Genomic DNA, 23,718 nt, shown 5'->3' with positions numbered 1-23,718 from the left:
AGGTGTGATTCCCAAAGTATGGAAGTTTTCCCTGCAGCTTAGCATGCACCAAGCTCAAATGTTTTTTAGAAGACAGATGTTACAAGCTCATCAGAAATTGGGACAGACCGGAGTCTAGGTGGTAGCACCTGCCAATCAAATTGCCTTCTAGTTGATCTACTTTCCGAAGCTTTTAGTATCAATTTCCAATCTGACTTTCGTGTTTTGAGCTGATCTCAGGCCGCATCTGGATAAAATATGCTTTCGTATAAACCAACAATTTATTGTTATTGCTTATGACATTGTATGGCAGCTAGAAGACCATAAAGACAATCTGGACCACTCTGAGGAAGCAGGTGCAGGGTTGCCCCAGAGACCCTGATGGGAGCATTGAGGGAGCCCAATGGAATGGGCGTAGGCGTTCTATGATGGACAGACAGAGCACAGCAAGGAAGAAGCCCAGCAATGCCATATCTGCCAGCTCCCATATCTTACTAAGCTCCCTGCTTTAGCTAGAAAGGAACCTAAAGAGACATATGTTGGAAGCCTCATCCCAATGGTTCGAGCTGAAACTAGTGTAGGGACCTTTGTCGGCATCTGTCTCTGCCTGCCCGCAGAGCAAGGACATTTGAGAAACTCATCATGTAGGTGCCAAATTTGCTTCCTTCAGTCTTTCTCCTGACATAGGGTGTATGCAATCATCCCTAGCCTCTCCTCTCCTCGAAACAGAGATCAGGCAGGGGACAGACAGAATGAGGAGAAGATATGTATCCCAGCTCCTGACTCTTCTGATGGGTGATGGTCAGGCTAACCATCTAGAGTCCCTAGGAACTTCCCAGCAGGCCTAGCAACAGGTATCCAAGGTACTCAGGCTGTAACCTGTTGGTTGTGTCCTTTGTTACTTGCTGACAGCTGCTTTTATCCCACACCACCCTCTTCATGTTACTTCCTGGGTCACCCTTGCCACTGCCAACTATTTGTCACATCCCTGTCACAGGTCTGATTAAACAGAGCCCCATTCAGACACTTCCTACCACAATTCTGGCTGGCTTTTTAGGACAGAAGGCTGTAAGTAGAAGGCTTCTGATTGTTCACAGCACATGGGCACATGGGCTTTGATGTTTAAAGAATCCAAATCAGTGTTCTTCTGAAGCAAAAAAAGATTTAACAAATACATTTTCAAATGTAGCTTTTATTGAAGAGGAAAATACAATTTTTCAGCTATACTGGGCCTGCCCTTTTCTATTTTATAGCACATGGGGTGAGAGCTGGCTTTAGAAGCTTCTTCACACATGAATTTGTAGGGATGGACCTGAGACATATGCTTTGCCGGCCCAGGCACTAAGTGGGACAATAAGGCCTGGGTGGCACTGGAAAACATGTGGGCAGAGTGATGGCGTGTGGGATGTCAGTCGTGGGAAACCCACTTGCAACCGGCAAGTGTCTCTGATGACAGGTGACCGTAAAGGCCCTTCCCGCTTTGAAGTTTGGTCCTAACAGACAAGGTATCTTTGCCCGATGCTTAGCCTTACATAAAAATAGAATAAACAACTGGCTATGGAGCTTGTTCAAGCACAAGTGAGATGAATCTCTGCTTAAAGGTCCTTACAATCCCCATGCAGGTTGTGCTACCAAGGAAGTACAAAGTGACAGTTCTTCTATCCAGGGCACCTGTGAGTTCAGAGGTAGCAGTATGAAAACAGAAATGCAGCGTATCATCTGTACCTGACCCAGTCAAGAGGTTCAAAGCTAGACTGGTCAAAAACAAAAATCCATCTCAAAGAACGGCAGAAATGGTTAGACTCATCGAGTCAACATTGCAAGCAGGGGCTCCAGGATTTATTTATTGCAACAGATATATGGACCCAAGTACTTGCCAGCTTCAGACCAACCCAGTCTCTCCTTGTAGAACTTGCTGAGAAGCTCAGTTGAACTGGCAATTTCATTTACCAACGAAAGCTTTGGGCCCGTACAGAAGCTGGATTAGGTATGCAAGAACTTAAAGGCATTGGCTCTCCTGCTGAAAACACTGGCTTAAATACCTTTGGGCAAAACGAAGTGGCTTGCGGCCTGAAGTGGGACAGATGGTGATGAAAAGGAGGCGTGGAAGCGGTCAAAATCTAGGGTGTTAGACCGATGATCGTTCAAGAGGGAAGAAAAATCAGATTCAGGATTCGTGCACCTAATTCACGGTGGGATGACGAAAAACTTTATGGGGAGGTAACTCTGCATTCTGTGGCCCATCCTCTGTAGGGATGAGGTATAGTTCAGGAAATGCCATGCTATAGTGGCAGCATGCATGTAGTGTCTTGATGTAGGAAGTCAAAGAAGTAGGGAGGCCTTCCTCAGTGGGATCCTATTCATCGTCATTATGGATATGGCTACACTATACCTTATTTCCTCTATAGTTCACCGGAAGTGTGGCTCTCCCAGGATGGCTTCGCTTAAATAAGCAGCATGTTGAGAATATAATAATGGATACTTGTGTTCTCTCAACACCAGCTGGGCTCTGATAAGGTGTCTGATTGGCTTCGTGGGTAAACCATTGCAAGTAGGTTGAATTGGAGGCGCAGAAAATTCAGGAATACTCAGGATTGCTCAAAATCCGTGTCTGCCTCTAATTACCCTTGTCAGCTTCCCTCTTCTTTTGTAATGTTTTTATCTTCAAGCCGAGTTCTGCCTGCTGTGGACCTACAGCCTGTGACACTCCATGTTTTCTCATCTTGTCCTCCAATCTCAAAGACTACTATCCAAATTAAGACTTAGTGGTCAGAAGCCTTGTCTTGAGTTCATCACTGACGGAATCATGAAGACCTAATATCCTTCATAGAACCAAACCTAGAAAATAGACTACACAATGGACTGGCGTGAGCGGCAGCACAGAACCGGATGCAAACTCTAGAACTGCAGAGGCCCAACAGAATCTCCTAAAGAAAACCCATTAGCTAGTATCAGAAGGAAAGAAACTAGTAACTGAGGGACAGCTGTATAGTGCTATACACACAAAATGCATTTTTGTGCAGGCTCATGAACCGCTCCACCCCCCACACTGAATCACAAGAGGTGGAACCATCTGAAAGGTACCTGAGAGAGCATAGCTCTGAGTTTATAGCAATCACAGGTGTGCAACCAAATGAGGGCCGCCAAGCTCGCTCACCTGCACATTGCAGCCCTCTGTGACACCTCAGGCCAAGTCAGAACACCTATCAAAGACATCACCATGCTGTCTGTTCATAAGACAGACAGACACAGCTAGTCCTGACCCTAGTAAATTCACAGAGACACCTTGCACCTGCCACCTCTGTGGTGAGCAGCCTTCTCAAGCAAACATGGGAAAACCTCCAGCATTTAGGCTGTATCTTTCCCTGCTTCTGTGAGGACTTTGGCTTTGTTTTCTTGAAAGCTTTTGTTCTTCTAATAAATGTATTGAAACCAACTCAGAGAGTAACACATACGATCCAGAAAATCAACTGCAGGGGCCTTGCCTAGAAGGAACCTGTTTGCTGGCTGATGCCCACGAACTCTTTTCTTTTCTCCTTCTGTCTCATAACATCCTAAAGTTCTGGTTTCTTCTTCAATTGCACCTCTGCAGTCCTACTGTCTTTCTCAGCACTAACACAACATACCCCTTTAGCCATCTTGCCTCCAGTGGTCTCTCGCCTAATGGTTCCCCAGCACCAACCCTGATTCTCTCTGCTGAGACTTTGTTCTGACATGGGCCCTAGATTTAATACAACTGCTCTGTGTTTCCTTACATACATTTGCCTTATGAAACTCATTCTCTTCTAAGTAATGGGGGCTTTTCCCTATTGTTGGTCCTCAAAGGAACTGAGAGATACAGCATCTTTAAGTCCTTCCTGTTACCCTCCTGTTAGATGCGTTTAAAAACTGAATCGAAATTGTATCCTTCTTACATACATTATAAGCCTGGCTTTTATTGTTCTGGAGTTGACAGGAGTTTAGCCTCAGAAACTTTTTAGCAAGTTGTTTGTTTTCTTTGTATGGCTCTTTCCTTCTACATTTCTGAATATGTTTGTGGACATTTATATACTTATAGGCTGTACACACACACCCTACCACACACACACACACACACACACATACCTTTCCCTTATATATCCTTGATGACCTTCTCTCCTGCCTTCCTATGTGCCTGGTCAGCATATTTTCCTTTTTACCTTCATTTAGTGAGGCAGGAGGTGTGTGTGTGTGTGTGTGTGTATCAATAACTCAATATTCAGGTACTTCCAGCACTGACCTGCAATGATTATAGTTTTTCAGCTGTCCCTTCACTTGCTTGGAAGATCCTGGATAGGAGCTCATTTTATTCATCCTGTATAAACTCAGCTTCAGAACAAACATTAGCGTAGTACAAAAGCCAGTTCTACATTCACACATTTAAATGCAGAACAAGAAGCATGGCACATATTACGCACCTTCCCTGTGAATGTAAAGATCCATATTCTAGTAAGGACATAAGAGGTTACATCGGCGCCCAACTTCCTCCCCTGTGAGATGAAGTAACAGTAATGTTGGTAGTTATATCACCACCCTTGACATTCCTTTGGCTCCTGATGCTACATCCAAAAGGGTGCAAACATGTCTCCCCTTTCAGCTTTACAGCTTTTTGTGGGGAAGGCATGGTCTTTCTGCAGTCTAAACCAAGGAACCCACCCCACCCCACCCCACCCCATAGGGAAAAACACAGGTGTTCTCTCTTCAATGGGAAGATCTGGGAGATGGAAAGTCTATTTCTTTGACCATCTCACTTTTAGATGTTTTTTTCCTTCTTGCTCACAATCTTGTAGTGCCAATATTCCAAGGGCATTAAAACAATTGAGAAGGCTCTTTGCGTGAAGACATTCTTGATGGTGAGTGTTTGCAATAGTTTAATATATTTACTAGGGTGAGCGTTCTGTATTCATACACAAGTCTGGGTCATAATGTCCTATGATACAAATACAGAGATGGGCCTGTCATATCTCAGGGACCTAATATCTGGAAACCTCCACAACTCAACCTGGTTAAACATAATAGTGAGTAACAACCTTAACAACAATGCTGGCAACAACAATAACAATGAAACAATAAAAAAAGACATCAGCTCTTCTGGGGCTATGTCACTAAGAAAGTACAGAGAATACCCACACTAGCCCCTACCGCGCATGCTGGCGCGGTTAGATGCCACTGTTTTTCTTCAAAAGCATAACACTAACCTTCCCTGCCGTCAGGGCTAGAGACAAAGAAGAAGAGTGTCAGCTCATCTCACATCTATTTCTGCCCTGCCCAGCACTAAGATGCCAGCTCAACTGTATTGCACTTTCTTTGCTGGCTGTCTTAGAAACAATACGTGTTGGAAGCTTAGGCCCCCCACCCCACGGTTGTCATTCACTCCAGTTCAGCTATTTGTTCTGGGTCTCACAGGCCAAAGGCAGGGTGTCAGCCAGACTAGCCGTGTTTTCTAGAACTCAGAGAATGATTCTACTTTCCAGCTCTTTCGGGTCATTGGCAGCAGCGTGCTCCGTGGCCACAGGACTTTAGGTGGTGTGGTGGTTGGGTGGGGGTCCATCTCTCAGCTCTAGAGGCCACCTACAGCCTACTAGTTGGGACCCCTTTCTCCAGGAGCTTTTTCTTCCTTGCCCGTTCTCTGACTTCTTTTCTTCTGCTTATCCTCTCTTCTTGGCCCTTCCAGAGTACCTGGTCCTGCTTTTTTTGTTCCATTATTTTCTCCTTCAGTGCTGGATCAAGTCAGGCTTTTTAGCAATTGTAGAACATGTGCTCTCCCACTGAGTGTGGCCACCTCAGCCTCGACCACCTCCTCTACTCTACAGTGTTAACATCTGCTTAGGCCAGTTCAAGTACTCTGTTTCAAAACAGTCTAAACTCTTAATTCCTTGTAAAAATTAATTTGCTAGAATGAAATTTTCCATTCTATCTGTAAGAATCCTTGCACACCATGCATGGTTGAGTTTGACAAATAACCAGCGGATAAAGGTTATAGGGCAGAAGGTTTACATCCTGCTGATCACCCCTCATGCTGCATTTAAAAACTAAGGTAAAACACAATGTTTTGTATTTTTCTTGTTTGGGTTTTATTAATGTTTTTTGTTTCAGTTAGTTTTTTGGCATTTTTGTTTTTTGTTTTGTCATTTCTGGATCTGACAGCTTACCTTTATTTGAGCCCACCTCCTTTCTTTGTGAGACTGAAGCTTGGTTCAATTTGAGTTTAAACTGACATTTATGGAAATCCTCTTTGTTCTTCTCCTTTCTCTTTTCCTCAATTAGTCATTTCAATGGTATCAATTTAAAGCTTTTTATGTATGGAGTTTGATAATGTCACCCAGTGGGAGTCTAAATCTGAGGCGAGGATGGATACTGGTTTGATTCCATGGGACAGCATGGACTAAGGACCTCGGGTGTAATCGGAGACTTCTTTTATAACCAATAACATATTCATCAGTTCATCAGCTCCATCTCCTTCTTTGAAATTAAAATCCTGAGTCTCACTGCTAAAAATATCTCAAATATTACCTAAAATGTGGCACAGGAGTGCCTCCCAGCCTTAGCCTACTTTTCCAAACGACAGTATAAATATCTAATCACTATGGACAGTGAAGTTAGCCTTGACAGAGGGGAGCTGTCCCCATAATCCTAAGACCACTTATTGTGTACTAATGAAAGCTGAAGAGTGGATCCATAGCCTCTGAAGTAGAATGGTTGCCCAGAGGAGCTGTGAGGTGGAAAAGACAAGGAATCTGTATCATTTTGATGTGGTAGTACTTCATACGGTGCATAAATGTACGTATGTTTGTGAATGCGCTGAGGGCACATGTCTAATCACAGAACCTGTGACACACTGCTGAAGAAAATGTAAAATCACTGGTGAGCAATAGCAGAGATAGTTCTAACCAGAGAGTGAGAGGGAAGCCCACAGAATCAGCACACAGTAGGTGGTAACACATACTAAGAAGAGGCCAGGCAAACAGTCTTTTCAGAATGAAAGCATGCCTCCCCTACCGCACCGCTCTGCCCATACGATTAAATCAAGTCTATTAAACTCATCAGCAATTAGCCATACAGATTCCAGCCCGATCTTCACTCTGGATGGACAGGAAGGAAATGCCTTCCATTATTGAGTGCAGGCAGGAAGATTTGGAATGTAAGCAACCTTGCTGTATTCAAATAGAACAAAACAAAGAGGGCTCTGAAGTCAGATCCTGGGCAGATGTACAGGACCCACCAGGATACTGCCTCTTATGCCTCACAGGGCAGAAAGAGCTTAGAGGAGAGGTGCTCACTCTCTGCAGGTCCTGCTCCTTGCAGAGAGGGAATTCAGAGCTGGGGAGTAAGTTCAGGCTAAGCTCCTCCCATCAACCTTCAGGCCATCTACAAGTGACTGTTCTGGTGGCCTGGTATCCTCAAAAGAACTGGAACTCCTTCATCTTCAAAACTAAAGAGTCTTGGCTTTGCCCTTGTCAAACATATCAGTGTAAATAAGCCCCTCCGTCCACTGCAGATCCACATGTCAAGGGAGCCTAAGGCTGTAAGAGAGCTGTGGTGGCCTCTTAACACGTCTTACAAACGGACAGAACAACGAGCAGATTAGGACAAAATGTTAGTTTCTAGTAGTATTTTTTGAGTTCTTTAATTTTCTTTCCCCAGTCAATGTGTACTAAGTAAAGAAGCAGACAAGCACCCCAGCAATCTTTTTTGAAGATTTTTAAGATCAGAAAAGCAGGAACCTGTTTCTGAAGGGGTAGTGCTTGCCCCTGCAACTGCTGCTTCCACTTCTGTCTGTAGCTGGTTGCGGTTTGTGATGTACTGCGTCGACCATAAACTGGGTTCTAAATTGTACCAGATGTCATGCATTTAGCTTAGCTCACAGTTTTCATCAGACTTTCTGCAGTTTTTTCTGATGTCCTTGCCATTAAAAGTGTGGTCTACTTCCACATCCAGCACAAATGTCACCTGAGAGCCAAAGATGCAAGAAAGCAAAAGGGCACATCGGTCTACCTGGGTATGTAACTCCGCTTTCCAGCTTCTTTCTAACTCTGGCAAATCCACCTGGGCACAAATGCAGACCCTCAGCTCCACCCTGGACCCGGAATCAGAATCTGCATTTCCACCAAGATTACAGGCGCCCATAAAATCTATCTGAGTCCTACTTGGTTCTACAACATTAACCTTTTAGGCTCTGCTGCTAAGTCTGATCTCACGTGGCTTAAGTCCACTGAAAAGTCATCCGTCAACCTGTTAAGTTAATTGGCACGCTCTCCACCAAGACTTTATATACATTCTATATATAAGCCTGCATTTTTTCAGCCACGCACTCACAGGTTCCCCACTTTCCGTCCATAGTCCAGAACTGGTCTGAGCAGGCTCAACACTGCTGAGGCAGCCAGGCTGTGTTGAAATGCTCTGGGTGGTGAGGGAAGGCCGAGGGGCAAGCATCTTGCCTTTGTTGATCAGGAAGGTAATGGTTTGCCCTTCCTGCTTTGTCCTCCCGCTGAGCCTAGAGCAGGATACAAGTTCCTCTTTCTTCCTGTTCTGTTACTGCATGCATACCTCCACGAAGCCCAGGGGGGGTGTAGGCAGATAATGTGTGGTACACCCATGGCCAACTAAAATGGAAGCAATATTTAGAAAGTTAAACCTGGAAGATCAGGTTGCTCAGCTCACAACACAGGGATCTTTTGGCGTTAGCAGCAGGTCCCTGTTTGATGGAAGAGAAATAGTTCTTGATGGAGAAACAAAGGCCTACTGAGCTGATGCTTAATTTGATCAACAGCTCCACCCCACTATCCCTGTATAAATTCTGGAGATGATAAACAACACACCTAGGCAGAGCCTGGAGGTTCTGCACTGCAGGGCAGCCACTCACGTTTAGAATTTTTATAAGGGTAATAACCAGAGGGGTGGAATCTGGAGCATGGGCTGGGAAGGATCCCAGCAAGATGAGAAGGTAAGTGGAGGGTGGTAGGCTAAAAGCCAAAAGTCAGACAGAGGAGACTGCTCTGGAAACCCGCAGACAGCTAGGGGGCGCCTGAGACAGGGGACATCCTCTCAGCACCAAGGGACACCACTCTGTCCGAGAATCTTAGTCCAAAGACTTTTTGAGTACTTTGCTGTGGCCCAGCCATGGGAAGGAAGATGCTAAGAGGAGGAGGTATCCTGGTGCAGAAGCTATGAATTTTCCCGCTGCTCAGCACTGAGCAAGCGAGCTCTAGAATATGTCTGTGGCTCAAATAGATTAACTTTGGGAGAATGAGGCCTGGGATGAGGACCCAGGGCTGGAATCTCTTCAGGCTGAGAATTATGTGTGGGATCCCACAGAGAGCACATGGCACATAAGGTTTGCACTTGGTGATCCTAAGCCCAGATCTATTTTCACAGCTACTTAAAAGTATCGCTTTGAGCCCAGTGGGCAGGACACATGACAAAGTCTATGGGATACCCTCAGATGTGATTTTAGGAACTCCACTACCATACTATAAGATTCAAATAATATTAAACTGTTTTATATTGTGCTGCAGGAGGAAAACAGAGGCCACTTAAGTTAAACACGCGGACCAGGCTGGGAGCAGCTAGTGTTGAGTGGGGTTCAGCCAGAGCCTGTGATCTGGGGATGCCCTTAGTCATTGTCTGGAGCAGGGCTAGAATCTACATGTTCTTGTCAGGTGTCTCCCTCTTGGGGAACATCACCCATTCTCTGCACCTCCATCCAACAACATACACTGACTAGTATTCTGTCCACCATGCCTAGTGTGCACCTATTTGGGGTATTCAGAAGGCTCCCATGCCTTCCTGCTCTACCCAGGCTATAGTAGCTTCTCTCATCCCAAGCGAAGCTGCCTGTCTTTCAGGCTGTATGTGAGGTGGCTTCAGCTAGTGGACTGAACAATGGTCTAAGTGAATTCAGGAGATTCTTCTAGCTGATGCACATGTACATTGCTACGTGTAGATGTGTGTTTCAATTGGGGGATACTTTTCCTTTTAGTAGCAATCCTTGGAATCTGTTTTTCGTTATATGCTTCAGGGTTCGGGAAGGCCAGGAAGCGTTACTAGGATCCAGTATCCAGGGCTCATGGATGCTCTTACGTATCTTCAATGTACTTATGCAAGACTAAGAAGTATCTAATTCTGATTGTTAATAGCACCAAGGTCATAAACATAGAATACTGCATTCCAGGGCCTAACTTTAACATTCATAAGAAAGAAACAACTCTACTCTTAACTGGGGACAACTTTCATGAGCGCCCTAGGGTCTAGATTATCCTGAAATAGGGGAACTGCTAGAAAGGGCCCTGCCCATGAGTTTTATGAGGAGTGATAAGTTGGCATTACAAAGCGGCAGCTAAGCTATGCAACAGGGTAATGGCTCAGGGAAGTTGCCCTTCTTATTTCTGAAGCTGGACATTAAGCATCAGACTAGAACTTCAAAAGCTATTGCCTGACATGATTTGGTCATTTTAGCTAGGGCAAGGAATCTCAGAATTGGAAATGGCTGACCCTAGGCACTTGCACTGTGTTTGTACATACAGATCAGGGTTGAAAACAGAGGAAACCCTTGTTTTAACTGAAAGCAAGCATAACAAACCATTGAGTAGACCCTCTCTAAAATCTTTCGAAGGCTTCAGCAGTTGTCTTTTGGAATATTCTCAGGAAAGCCAATATTGCAGCTAGCATGTGCTGTCACAGCAGTGGCCTTTACATGGATTAAAAAGTTTCATTTACAAAAGCTGACCTCATTAAATGGATATTAACTACAACTGCACAGCTCACATGTTGTTTTGTTTTTTCCTTTTTTTTCCTTTTTTCGGGGCTGGGGACTGAACAGGACTTTTGCTTGCAAACAGCTCTACCACTAAAACTAAATCTGACCTTCCATCTTTGTGTTTTTTTTAATTAAGCAAAATCAGTTCTAAAATACCTGGGCCAGAGATCAATATGTCTTTTTCCTGTGCTACTGTTTTCTACACTATCATCTTACTTTATACCCTGATCCGAGCCCGTCCATAAGTAGAGGAGTTTAAAACGACATAGGCTTTTATTTGTAGATGGAGGCCGCTTAACACAATGCTGAACATACACTACACTATGTGTGTTATGTAAAGGCATTATGGTGCTAATTACTGTATGTATAGATATCTCACTATTTGATTGTCAGCTGACTCCATTATAAAATTAAAGCTGATGTACAAACTCTTAAGAAACCGTAACCGATGTGGGGACAGGCTTTTGCATGAGCCTAGTAGCTGAATTTCAGAATACTTCTTCTATGATGGCTTATTAGTGCACAGGGTGAAGATAGAGGCAGAAAGTGGGGTGGCCAATGGCTTAACCAAGTTCCCAGACAACTTCCCCCACTCCTTAGAAGAGGTTCGTAGGCTCAGCCTCTCCTTCTTCAGGCAAGAAAAGACACATGCTGTGACCAGAGACAGGTAAGTACAGGGGTTCTGTGAATAAAGCCTGTGGCGTGGTACGCTTCACAGGACAAATGGAACTTCCTTCGTTGTGACTCTGGATCCATGGCTAATACAGCTCTTTTTCTGGACAGTGGGGTCTGCGGTTCCTACTATCATTCTAACACCACTTTATGTATTCTAATGTTTCTTTTAGCACCCTCTGTTACCTTACCCTTTCATCATCTGTCCTGGCAGTGTTCAGACACACACATCCCTCTGTCAACTTTACTGGAACTCTTCAAGCTGGTACTTACAAGGGACCATTGATGATGCTGTTCATTATGAAGTCAGCTGCACTAAACAGGATGGTTTGAATTCACTTATGATCACATTCTTCCATACTTAAGAATATTGATTGTACTCAAGTTAGGGCATGCACTTTCATTTTAGCATCCAAGAAATAGTGGCAGAAGGGTGAAGTTCAAGTTTGTGGGGCCATATAGATACAAAAGGTATCCTGGGGCTGTAGTCATTGTCTTAAGCGGAAAAAAAGGAAAGAAAAGAACAAACAAAAGAAAAGAAAAACAAGAAAATGCATTATTTGGGTAACATAGTCAAAAGAAGGAATTTTTGTCTAGTTTCTGTTGAAAAGCTTATAGTAGAGTACTCATCAAATATTGGTTGAGCAGTTATTAAACACATGCACATTAGTTAAGCCTCATCTATTGTTGTATATGTGACTCCTCAGGTTTTACTCTTTCATTTCTTTTCAAATAATCTGAATAATTTACTTAGGCAGGGGAATAGGGAACTATTTTAATCTCATCAACAAAAGTTCTTCAAAGGGGAGACATTCTTTTTGGCTGTGGTTGGGCATTTCAGATTAATTACATTTTCACCTAAATTTCCCAATGAGATTAAGACTTAAGTATGAAGTCTCATAACCCTCTCTCTCAGAAGTCTCTGCACTTTAGGAGCTCTACCACTTTCACAAACTTCTGAAGGATGCCAGCTGCTAGCAACTACATGCAACATAAACACAAAAGGCCTGTCATCTAGCAGACTGTATCCTGCTTGCACAATTCACCTTAAACCTCTTGAGAATGCATCACCACCAACAAGTATGCTACGCTTTCTTGGGCAAGGAAATACAATTAGCTCTTCTCAATGAGCTGTTTCCAATGTTCCTTTATCTTTTTGGGTCAGTGGAACAACAACAGCAGCATCTTGGGGAGGGCAGCTTTGAATTCTTTTGTAATCTTGCTTTGACTTGCTGGTATACAGTGAGAACCTCTCCTAATTTTAAAACATGGTGATCTTTCTCAAATGCCTGGAGGTTCTAAGCCTCTTCACTAACCCTAATTCTAACAGGTCACTGGTTGGTGCTAGTTTACTGTGAATGCCCTGAGCATAGGGGTCTGGAACCTATGGTATACAATTTTTATTGCCCTGCGACTGCCTACTCACCCCTTGTGAGAATTAGCTATGACCCATTCTTAACATGGAGATTGACAGGAAGATGTGTTCCATTTGTCCTTTGGCAAGACGTGCCATTGTGGAGCAGAGACAACAGGTAGATAAATGTTCAGTCTCAATACAGCATTGGAAATGATCAGTAAGATTCTCAGACCCTTCTCTAGTGCCCAGGGAGTGGCAACTAGAACCTCTAGACATCCTGACACTGCACTGCTATGCAATAGGAATGCCAGAGGAGGACATTTGAAGCAAAAAATGACACATAGTTATTTCATTGGGGCCCACACTAAGAACTTCAGGTGGGAGGAGAGGGAAATACCAGCTCCCCATTTTCCAGATCAAAATACTAAGACTCAAGGTATTAAATAATATACCACAAAGGGGTAAGTTCCAGAATGCACAGACCCCATTTTTCAATTCCCCAAAACATCCATAGTAGAATGGCTATTCTATTCAGGGAAAGGATGAACACAAAGAGGCAAAGGGGTTGGAAGAAGTCATGAGAATAGGGAAATTAAGTTGTTGTTAGTGGCAAAGAGTCTGGCTGTGAAGGGGAAGTAGATGGGAACCTTGGTTTACTATAGTCTCAGCACAGAAGGCCTGTCTTCAGTTGCCCATGTTCCCATGTTCTCATGGGGCAGGTGGAAGCCTGATGTGAGAGATCTGGACCCAGGTCATGTGGGGGATAAAACTTAAGCCAATGCAGCCAATAAAATACCACTGAGCAGCTTTGGATGGACTTGCCTGGTTGCAACCCCAGTTCTCAGATTCTGGACTCATGCTTAGCAAGGAGCTTTCTCTCTGTTCCCACATGGTAGCTACCAGGTGGGTGTGAAAGCCCCTCAGGGTGGTTGCAGACTGCAACGTGCTGGGTTAAAGCCAATTATGCTTGGCAAAATGATAAGGTGCAGAGCCTTTTAAACAATAGAGAAGAAGAAAAATCAAAAAGGACATTTTGTGACTCAGGAAATTTGTATGACATTCTCAGTTATCTGTCCACCAATTCAGTTTACCTTAGAATTTCACGATTTTTTTTCCTATCCATACTGCTGTCGACTTTATGTACCTACAATGGTAAAACTGAGTAAAGCATTTGAGACCCAACTCATCTTGTCATGCCTAATCCTCTTCCTGACTCCGCTTCAAAGGCAAGACTGCCACTGACAGCCCCAGCCTTTAAGTGAGGCGTAGCCACATCACCCATGGATAAAACACCACTTTCCTCACATTCTATGCCCTTGAATTCAATACAAGGTCTGGAAAAGACAAGATCAGTTGAGCTATAAGGAATGTCCTTCCTGTCTCTCAGAGTTCTGCTTTGAGGGCCACTAGCCTATCCAAGCTCTCTGAAGACTGCAATTAGAAATCTATGGAGCTCTCTTGAGGTTCATCTTATTTTAGTTCATTTGGACCAAGTGTGGAACTTTATTATTATTTGAAGAAACAACAACTCTTCTTATCCAATCAGAGTATCCATAGGAAATGACAAGCCACGAAGGAACATCTGTCAAAAGTCTTGTGTTTAAGGTTCAAACATGAATCTCAGACATCTACAGAGATAGAAGCCTGTCTCATAAGCCCTGGACAAACCTCAACGGTCTCGATGTCACTTTATTTGCCCATGAAGTAAGTATGGCATGTGTGCCTTCTTGCCTGTCTCATAGAGTGGCTCAGATATTGGACAAAATCAGAGCATGGGACATTTTTCCACAAGAGTGGACCATGTAAACTGGCTTGCTCAAAAGATGAGGCTCTAGATGGAGACCTTTGGGGGCTGGCTTGCCCTCCTGTTCTAAGGAGACAGCAGCACCCTGCACTCATCCCTCCCAGAGCATGACCCCTGACTCATGTAGGACATCACCATAACACCAAACACGTGTGACCCTGCAGGGCTTCTGGTGCATGGTCAGAGTCAGTCCCAAGCACATGCATACCCAATAAGAAGAGCTATACCTGACTTAACAGCCTAACCACCATTAACATGTGAATGCATTTATAATTTTGTAAGAATAAGACCATGAAAAAGTTATCTGGGGCATCTCACAGTGCCAACTCCTTATCTGGCTTATAAAAATCTCCCCAGCCTTAAGCAGGGACAAATGCTGGGTATTTGCATTAGCAGGGGCAAATGCTTCCTCCACGGCCTTTTTTTGACTCTCCATTCCAAGGAGAGAAAGATACTTCTCTACTGTGCTGGTTGTACTGAGGGCCTGGGAGCCAGAAGAGCACTGGAGATTAGCAACGGGAAAGGCAGCAGCCACACCCTTCCCCTCTCAGAAGAAAGTGGGCTGCTCTCTAGTTTCCCAGCACGTTACCCATCCTCAGACATTCAAGACTGAGAAGGATTTCTTATGACATGTTTTCATCATGCTCCCAAGCTAGGGCCTTGTGCCAAGCAACGAGAGCACAGAATAAATAAAACTTTAAAGCCAACCAAAACCAACAGCTGCCAGAGCCTAGAAGAATCAGTTTACAGACCAGTTCCATGAGGCAAAGGGGACCTGTTTTATAATGGTAGCTGTCAGAAATCAGAGTGTAGACCAGGGAGGAGCTAGGTGATCATCGGGTCTATTAATTATATTACAAGCCAATTCAAGGCCACCACAGCCTAGCTCACATCCAGCAGGGACAAAGACCCTTCAGATCATTGCCAGGAATAGATCAGCTGGGCAGTGGTAGTCCTCTCTGCTCCGTATATGCCTAGAGGGACCCACAGTGCCCATCTCAGCCTGCCTACCTGAGTGGGCCTTGGTTCCCAGGTCTTCCTGATAGCTGAGCAGGGGTCAGTATCATAAAGAGATGCTAGTACATCCACGTAGAAAGAGAGGCGAGTGGTAGGATTCTGTGACAACCATCACAGGAGCTAGTATTACCGCCTTCAAAGCGGAAGTGGAAGTGGAAACAGAACTTGAACTAAGTCTGTGCGGACCAGAGCCTTGGCACTTCCCAGCCACGCTGCTCCTGGGACCATGGAGAGTTGGCCGCTTGGCCTCACCATCACAAGGTTAGAATCTGGACTTTCTCCATGTGACAGTTTTAAAGTTTGTTTCTGATTCCTTACTAAACTTTCTGAATTTTATACTATATACAAAAAGGCAATAAACAGCAAACATGAAGGGAGGCTAGAAGGAGCACAAGCTCTCCAGTGCAGGTGACAACTGCAACTGTCACTCTGGAACTCTGTCCTGGGGTTTCCTCTCATCGAACTTCACTGAGATGTCTTTAGTCACAAGTGACATTTCCTTTTTTCTGGGTTTGCCAGGTTCAGAGACATGACCTTTCCTCTTCCAAAGAATATAACAATTTTTCTTCTAGATCTTTCTAAGAGAGCAGTCCTGCCACTTTGACAGAGGTCCTAAGATTGTTCTTGGGGACGGCCAGAATCTGCACTTGCCTATACCTTGTGACCTCCAACCAACACACTCACAAGTAAGGCCTGACTTATGAGCATGCTCAGTGTTGTGTGCTAGGCACACAGGAACCTTCATGAAGGGCTGAAAGGATTGGAGAGTTGCCTTCTTCAGGGTCTTTTCAGTAATTTTTTAAAACATTATAATGGCTTTCAGACCAGCAGTAAATAAAATATGGCCCAGTGGTCCCTGAACAGGATCTGACTAGAGATGAGGCCCTGAAACCCAGACCTCTTATCCTCTAAGGATGAACCACTTGGCCTTGCTCTGTAGAAGCTCTCAGCTGCTGTATATAGTTGTTCTTCCATTAACACTGTACTTTCTGGAAAACAAAGGGGGAAGGAATACATATTCGTATCTCAATATGAATTGAGGGCAGAAAGAAGTCACAGGAAAGGGGTGGGGAGTACCTCATGTGGGAACTTCTGGCAAGGGAGACAGGGAAGTAGAAGGGGAAATAACCATTCTGGTTGGTATAACCAGTGAGGCATGGAGCCGCTCGTGCTTAGTGTGGGTGTGTCTGGCTTCCTCATTTGTTGGAGAGCTTGTGGAAATGTTTGAAAGGAGTTGAGACTGAACAAAGAAGAAAGCTATGCTCCAGCCTGTGACAAAGTCCATCAGTGAGATGGCTGAAAGGTGACCTCTGGGAATATCTAGCAACAATGGTTAAGGCAAGGCAAGAGCTGCCACTTTCCTAAGTTGGCAAGCCTCCCCCAGGAGGAATCCTGAATACTATCATTGAAATGGAGGAGTTAGAGAAAGGACTGAAGGAGTTGAAGGGGTTTGCAAACCCGTAAGAACAACAGCATTATCAACAAACCAGAGCTCCCAGGGATTAAACCACCATCCCAAGAATACACAGGGATGGACCTATGGCTCCAGCCGCATATATAGCAGAGGATGGCCTTACTGGGCATCAATTGGAAGAGAGGTCCTTGGTCTTGTCAAGGCTAGATGCCCCAGTGTAGGGGAAGTCAGGGCAGGGAGGTGGGAGGGACAGGGTGAGGGAGCAACCTCGTAGAAGCAGGAGGAGATAACAGGTTTCTGGAGGGGAAACTGGGGAAAGGGATAACATTTGAAATAAAATAAAAATATACAATAAAAAAAAAAAGGAAATGATATTCTCAAACTTACACAGAAGAAAAAAAAGAAAAGAAAAGAAAAGAAATTGCTTGATACTGTGGGGAACTCAGATCTTTGCACAAGACAAAATGAAGTCCTGTCCCCATTTAGGGCCTCTGTTCTGTAAAATCTTCATCTTTTTGGGATCAGTGAATTCTCTGAGAAACAACACATACAATGTATGAGGTCCTAACTAGAAGGCAAAAATTAGAGGCAAGACTGTTACAAGTGATCAAACCGATTGCTCTGGTATCTACCAATACAGTAAGGGCTCAGTAACCCTGACACCCCTCAGCACTGACTCTGGGACCTCCTCCTGCTCTAACCCATGGCACATGTATAGGCTGGATTTTTCCAATGTGTGGATTTCCCCCCTCTTTTCAGAATTCAGGATTTCATATTCCACCTGCTCATCTCGGCTTAACTTCCCCAGATGTGCACATCTGGATTCCTCCAGGATTTGTGCCCCCTCTTCGCATTCTTACCCTTCTTTGGGCCATTTGTATGATTTTTCTAACCTCACTCCGACACCTCCCAAATTAGTGTCATCTGTGGCTTCCCTCACTTGCTCTTTACGCCCCTTTACAGATCATTAATAAAGAGGTTAAGTAAGACCAGACCACCACACAATGAAACAAATGACAAGGGAGAGGGGTGGGCGGGCAGAGAGCTCCTTAGGCGCCATCCCTGGCAGAGGAAGGGTACAGCATAAACCCATAATTTCTGCCAGCTCCCTCCCATGTCTAGCCTAAGGTCGTTTATCACTACTATTTGTCTACGTACTCTTAGCCAGCTTCCGGGTTCTAAGTGTGTGATCACATCTAAGTCAATATGCACAACCATGCCAGGTACCAGGTAACACTACCGAGTTCCAGAACATCTACAGCATGAGTGTTCTGTTTTCTCTGTCCTGCTGGAGGTCTGCCACCTCAGCTCTAAGCCCCGCACATTGGCGCTCAGGGACAGCAGGCCTGAGACCTCATGGCCCTTTGCTCTCTTCCAACTCACTGCATCACAACTGTTCATTAAATGTTCACTGGCTTTTCACATCGCTCATTACATTTCCCTCTTACTTGAAAGAAACCCCTGGTTAAAACCACGGGCAAGCCAAAAATTCTGCAAAATTCAAGTATCAACTACAGAACAAAATAAGAATAACAAAAGGCAATTGGAACCGGCGTGTTTTGTAGGGCAAACATGCCTGCTAGGAAACATGGAGATAGCTTGGGTTTATCTGTCTTTACAAGAATTGATTTTCCATTTTCAGTCTCCTTTCTTCTACCTTTTTTCACACCTGCCCAGTTCACTAGCCCCAAGGTATCCATCACTTTCCTTAGCTGGAAGACTGAGTTACACTTACCTGTGCCCAGGAGCAAAAAGTACATGGATAATCTACCTAGGACTGAGCCACAGGCATGGTGAGGCACATACCTAGCTCAGCTTATCTGGTCCCTAGTACAGCCCTGTGAGCTGTGTACAACATTCACCCCCCAAAAAAGGAAATAGAGAACCAGACCATTAAGGTACCTGTACGGGTCACTCAGCCTAGCCAACAATGCTGGGTCAGAGCCCAGGCCTGCCCACATTCAGAAATCAAATTGGTCCCTAGAGGGGAGTGGTTTCTCCCTAGACCTCTGAAAGTCTACAGAGCACCACAGATGCTCTTTTGAAGGATATGCCCGCATCCACATGGATGTCTGTTAATCATAGCATTGGGTCTGTAGACTCTGCAGGGTTCATGACACAGTGTAAAGGGTGTGAATAACCCTAAATCCTTTCAGGATGACACCTGTACTGTTTTCTCTACCTGTCTCCATGACTAAAATGAAGACAGCTTCCCCCCCCCCAATAAAACATGGAATTCAAAGACCGTGAATGGGATGTTCAAGTTCTGCCTCTGAAATAGTAGCTTGACTACTCATATAGGTGATAAAAATATATAGATGCTTCCAGAGGAATAATTTAAAAAGAGATAGAAGCAACAGGGAGAGAAATGAAGCTTAAAACTATCTCCCTTTGTTCGGAAACTGATTTTGCAACTGGAAGCAGAGACAGTATCCTGACTATTCTGTAACATCTCAAAATTGCTTCTGGGTGTTTCTCATTCTGGGTCTTGCAGAGAGAGTTGAAATCTTCTTCTGCAGAACAATATTGATAACACTCAAGTTAACATACCCGCATGGGAAGCCAAGCATCAGAGACAGTCCCCATGAGTCATGCTTGAGGACAGACAGCTGGAAGTCTGGTGGCTTTGTTCTCTGCTCTGCAGGGACCTGTTGGCCTCCTACAGCCTCTGGGGTTTTGTTTTTCTGCAGAATACCCTCTCCAAACACATCTCCTCATCCCGTTATTTATTGTTATTACTACTATTAATGCTTTGTGTGATGCGGAAGAAGGGCATGGGCCTTGTGTACAGCAGCACACACATTATCACTGAGCTATAACCTGAGTTCTTATCTGTAATTTTTATTTTGAATAGAGAGGTCACTAAGTTACCCAGGATAACTTCGAACTAGCGATCCTCCTGCCTCAGCATCCCAAGTAGCTGAGATTGCCAGCCTGTGCCTCAAGGAGGCAACATTTCTTGGCGATCTTCGGTTGTCAAGTTTGCTTTTTCAGAGTTGGAGAAGCTGTAGCCTCAATGTTGGACTTTAGTCATGCTTTAAACTCGGCTTGCATATCACTGCAACAAGAGGCTAAGGATTCCCATGCCGCTGCACAGGCAAGTGGGAAAGTACAGGTCAGAAGCCTCCATGTGCCTTGGCTAAGATGACTGGACATCTGGAGGAAAGAGAGCACTGGATCCCTGTTCAGCCCTCCGCCCTCCAAAGGCCGCTGTAGCTTTGACACCCACGGAGGCCTTCTCCGTTTCATCCTTTCTCTGACCTCTTCATCCAGTCCTCCTGGCTTCATTTTCTAGTCTCTTCTCCAACTTGTACACTTGTCTGCATCTGCACTGCTGCTGCCCTGGGTCAGCACCATCAATTCTCTCAGACGATGGAACAGCCTCTCCTTCTGCTGTGAAAATGTTGCCTTTACATAGCAGCCAAGGCTGTTATCCATCTACAACAAAATTTGAATTATGTCATGGCCCTGCTTAAGATCTTCTAGTGTCTACTCATTTTTCTTAGGCTAGAGTCTGAGCTTTTTCTTTGGCCTCAAAGGCCTTATGTGGTCTCGCCCTTTCCCATCTCCCTGCCCTCGTCTCTCTGTTTTGTTCTCTACTCAAGAGCTATGGTTCCCACAAAGGTCTTCCTGCTCCCAGCTCTCTGTGCTCCTGCCTGTAACTACTTCCTAAGCACATACGTGCACATGGTATACCTTGACTCTCAAGACTTGGCTTAAAACCCACTTTCTTATAGGAAACTCACGGAATATCCTTATCCAATGATTTCCTCCTATGATCTGTATCTTCCTCGTATCTACCCAAGCAATGATCAAAACTTGTAAGATGACTACTAATGTGTTTAATCATTTATGTTCTATTTTCCTTAATTACATGGTAAGATTCATGGGGGATCATCACATTTAGTTTATTTTATCCTTGCAGGTAACCAAGAACTATTTGATGAGTAAGTAAAAGGGAACTTATGAACAAACGAATGAATGAATGAATGAATGAATTTTTAAATATTCAATAGTACAGGGTACAATTACATCAGTCCAATATTCATAGGAGCTCTAACCCAAACAGAAGCACTAGCGAGTATTCCACAGAAGAAGCGGGAGAAAAACCCCAGATGAAGAGGCAGGGCAAGAGGCTGTTTGGAAGGTTTGCATCCATCCACTCCGTTTTTCCAACTCCAGGTCTGCTGTACGCAAAGAGAAGCAAGGATTGTACAAACTCCATAACTCCAGTGGGACATCCCTTCCCTTGTTCTTCCATCTTCCCTGGGGGTTGATGTGCTGGGAGTTCCATTGGCCTTTCTAGCACTGCTTCCATGTGTAAAGGCCTCTGCCTATGTTTAAACGGTTTATCTGTGGATCATACCTCACAACCTCCAATTCTTCATTTGCATCAAGAGATATCTCCTAGCGTCATGATCCCACACCAGAACTTGTTAATGTTACATCTGTATTTGTATCAACCAGGTTATACATTTACATATGCTTTGCGTAGAGAAAGGCATTCCTTTCTAATGATTTTAAAAAAAATGATGTTCAATGCCTGCTCAATTATAAGATAACAAGAGCTCAAACAACTCAAAGCAGATGTGCACTAGATCTCAAGGTATCCTAACTTGGTCTCCTACAGTTCCATCTCCTCGAGTGTTTACAGATAAAGAGTACTACTTAAGACCCTAAAAAAAGCACCCTTATCAATGGAGATGAAGAGTTATTTGTTGGGGGGTTTCCCAAAGGAAAGCCCTGAGAATGAAACAGCTTCTTTTTCTAGTTTTGTGAAATTGGGAGATGATAGGGTTCAGGCTCCTTGCACACATTTGCACATTTAAAAGTGCATGCATTGAGGAGCACAGTCCAAGGACAATGATTGTAAACACACACCACAGGAACGCCTGTGAGGACAACTTGCTGGAAAGGCACTCCCTAGTTAGAACCTAGGCATAAGGAAACAGGGATGTTCGAATAACTGGGGTGAGGTGGGGAGAGCAAGGGAGCGCAGAGCAGAAACCAGGCAGAGGGTGCAGAAATACATGTGGAGTACAAGCCGCCATGACTATGGAGCTTGTGGGACTCATTACAAAATGAAAATGTAGAATCTCCTCCTTGGGAAATCTTAAGCAGTTCACAGTGCTGACATCAGCCCTTCAAAGTACAAAGCCCTGGAACTGTACTGGCCACAGTATGGTAAAGCCAAGCCTGACCGTGAGGATTAAAGGTGGAGGCAAGGTTAATTCTAGGGACCATTGAAACTTCTTAGAAAAGCAAACTTCCCAAGTACACTTTGCTCTCATAAAACACCACTCTTGGATGATCATGGGAAGACAAATAAATCAGGCCTGGGCCTCCCATTTGGAAGTGGCAATAGAGGGAGGAGCTGGTGGGCTGTTATGCTAATTCCGATTTGTTATAAATTCTAGAGCAATTTGGCCTAAATTATAATTCATTTCAGCACCAAGACTCAAGTTTCAAGCAAAGCCCTCCAATGCTGTTATAAGCATATAACTGATGCATACACAAAGAGCAGGATATAATTTTTTATAAGGGTTATAAATCAATACATTCAAAACAGTTCGTTTTTAAATGCACCATTATTATTCATCTTTAGTTATAAATTTAATGTCTCTTTAGACCCGAAAGATGTTAATACAACTAGAAACATGTGATGGTTGTTCAAAAATAGATCTCCCCAGCATCTCATTATTTCAACTCTTAAAGACACAGCTTTAGAAGTCTGAGGATATCTGAGCACACTTGTTTAAAGGAGTCCTAAAGAAAGAGAACAGTTTCCCCCAGAAGTCTATACAATGTATTGCACCATACTGAAGTGGAATAATATATCCACTAATTTTCTAAAGACAGTTCTTTTCTGGGATGCCCAGTGTTTGGAGAACTTAAAAGAGCAATAAGGGACAGGGACTAAACACTATTCTCTGCACTTGCTTTGAGTGAAACAAGATGTTTTAGGAATCTTAGAGCTGGTTTTATTCTGAGAGGGACACAGGAAACAGCAGGACAAACGTCATCATTTCAGAAGAGATATTAGTACAGCCTAGCACCCTAACATTTGCTTATTGCAAAAATGAGCACATCACAGAAGAGCCCTAAGCACCAGGCCCCTTAAGATCATCCCCCAATCTGTAGAACCATCCTTTGCCTACACATCCTTGTCACGTGTGATGGTAAATATCCCATGTTTGCTTTTCAATGTTAGAAACCCCTTTCATTTAATATTGTCCTAGGTAAGTCCACCTGTTACTGGCTTTCCTATGTCATATCTTTCCAATGCTATGTTTCCCTTCATGTCGTCCCTAGACAGGCTTTTAAAGTTTTGACTCTTGCTGTTGATGATGTCTTGGTGTCCCCACCTCCTCATAATGACAATCTTTCCTCCTGATCACCTTAGCATCTATGGTGTTCATGCCAATACTGTCTTCCCATTCACTCAGGAGGAAGACAAGACGAGAGTTCTGAACTATAGGCTTTACTGGCATGACGTGGCTCTATCGGTGACATCTTTACTATGCTTATAGATGCCCGACCCCTCCAGAAAACACCACAACCAACTGGCACATCCATGAGACTCACAGCAGGTTAAACAAAGAAGTGAAACTGGTCCCTGAGGGTGAACCATACCAGTTCAGGGTTAAATTTTCACGAACTGCACTGCTATGATACAGGAAGCAGGCTTTGGGAAAACACAC

At 44.2% G+C, this 23,718-nt stretch overlaps 1 protein-coding gene across 15 annotated transcripts in view; it reads right to left on the bottom strand.

Annotated features, from left to right (window-relative positions):
* Positions 1-23,718, bottom strand: part of Erc2 (ELKS/RAB6-interacting/CAST family member 2) — an 883,982-nt gene that overhangs the window by 174,992 nt on the left and 685,272 nt on the right. The window lies entirely within an intron of this gene.

The sequence above is a fragment of the Rattus rattus genome, chromosome 13 (genome assembly GCF_011064425.1).
Source record: "Rattus rattus isolate New Zealand chromosome 13, Rrattus_CSIRO_v1, whole genome shotgun sequence".
Lineage (NCBI taxonomy): Eukaryota > Metazoa > Chordata > Mammalia > Rodentia > Muridae > Rattus > Rattus rattus.
Note: the sequence above shows the minus strand (reverse complement) of the source record. Positions and strands in the feature narration are given on the sequence as shown.